The 1,721-nt window shown below is 32.7% G+C and overlaps 1 long non-coding RNA gene across 1 annotated transcript; it reads left to right on the top strand.

Moving 5' to 3' along the window:
* On the top strand, positions 408-1,006 carry LOC107634208. The gene is made up of 3 exons (XR_001618789.2): positions 408-430; positions 687-784; positions 927-1,006. It is a non-coding gene; the product is annotated as an uncharacterized LOC107634208 (long non-coding RNA).

The raw sequence follows: 1,721 nt of genomic DNA, 5'->3' as shown, positions 1-1,721 counted from the left end.
TGATTTTGCAAGGCATCTTGCAACTCTACTAAATTGAATCCAAACTCACGCATTTATAGATAGAGAAGGGATAAGGATATAATCTCTCCGTAAAGAATTTTTTGTTAATAAAGAAGCAAAGTAATCAATTTATTAAATAGTGGTTGAGTCAGTCTATGTAATATGTATGATAACTGCTAAATTTAAAATTTGACCAATATAATACAAGCGGTGGCGGATTATCTGGGTGAGAAGTTTGATGACGGTCTAATTCACGTTTTGATTGTTATACGTATATGTTTATCTACGTCATTTAATGTGCTTTCTTTTGTTATTTTTTTCCTTATGATTTCAAATGGCATCTTACAACGTTAAAATGAAGACAAACTGTCACCGCATTTATTGATAAAGAAAAGATAAATGTAATTAGCACATGTGGGTCACACCAGAGGTAATGGCACCCTTTTAATTCTTTTTTTGGTCCTGTTATTTGCAAACAAGTATGACATACGTGTGATTTTTGGAATTGTTGCTTCTGAAAACTAATGTGCAGAGATTTCAGACAGACTGTGGTGTGTTAGGCTTTTTTATTATAATTTGTGATATTTGATATAAATGCTTGAAAACTTGCTTACTTCTATTAGAAATCGCCATTACTGGTATAAGCGTAGCTGACTTGATTATGTTGCCTGAATTTCCTATATTAGGTGTTATTGCAATGTCATGGTGTCCCACTGATAGCTCTTATTTGATAACCTGTGGCAAAGATAGCCGGACCATATGCTGGGACACAATTTCGGGAGAGGTGGTGTACTGGTGTTTGCCTTTTTTTTTCCCCATAAATATTCTGTTTGATTAATTTCAAAATTACCCTCTTGGGTTAACCTTTTCAGTTGGAGAATTTTCTTTGGTAGTGGCACTTTTGTTTTGGTTGGGGTTGGGCACAGATTGCCTGTGAATTGCCAGCTGGAACCAACTGGGATTTTGACGTGCACTGGTATCCAAAGAGGTAAATTCTATGGTGTCTTTTATTGTGGTGCCTACATTGCCTAACTTACTTTTATAAGTAAACAATAAAATGTATAAAATAAAAGTAAAATATTTAAAATTTATTAAATATTATTTCTTTACTTTTTTTTAATAAGTTAGGCACCATGTCTTAGGCACCATAGCATTCACCATCGAAAGATCCCGGGAGTGATATCAGCGTCCTCCTTTGATGGAAAAATTGGCAATATACAATATTACGGTATATTTGTATATTTTAAATTTGACGAGTTTTCACTGGATTTAAAATGCACTATTGGGAGGCATACTTTATTTGTAATTTGTAATTAACTAGGAATAATGTGATGATGTAATATGGAGAATGAAAGATTAGATAAGTAATGTGTGCATTTTCTTCGCACTATTAAGTCATAAGTTCAGTGCCTAGCAGTTGTTTTAGAATGTCATGAAGTTTGAAGTAGCATCTTTCAATTCATATAATGGCAAATTTTAGAATAAAACCTTTTACATTGCTCAATTCAATTAATGTTATAAACTTTAAGAATATGCTGCAGCCTTATATTCTTATGGTCCTTTTGTTCTCCATTCCATCTTTTACCACGTCAATTCTAATGGAAATCTAAGAACTATTATTATTTTTAATTTAAGTAGTTCTTTAACACTAATACCACAAATAAAATTGATAATAACGTGGAGAGATGAGAGAGAGAGAATAGAGAGAGTTGGGGTGGGAA

The sequence above is a fragment of the Arachis ipaensis genome, chromosome B03, assembly GCF_000816755.2.
Source record: "Arachis ipaensis cultivar K30076 chromosome B03, Araip1.1, whole genome shotgun sequence".
Lineage (NCBI taxonomy): Eukaryota > Viridiplantae > Streptophyta > Magnoliopsida > Fabales > Fabaceae > Arachis > Arachis ipaensis.
The sequence above is the reverse complement of the archived record's forward strand: the minus strand, read 5'-3'. Positions and strand labels throughout refer to the sequence as shown.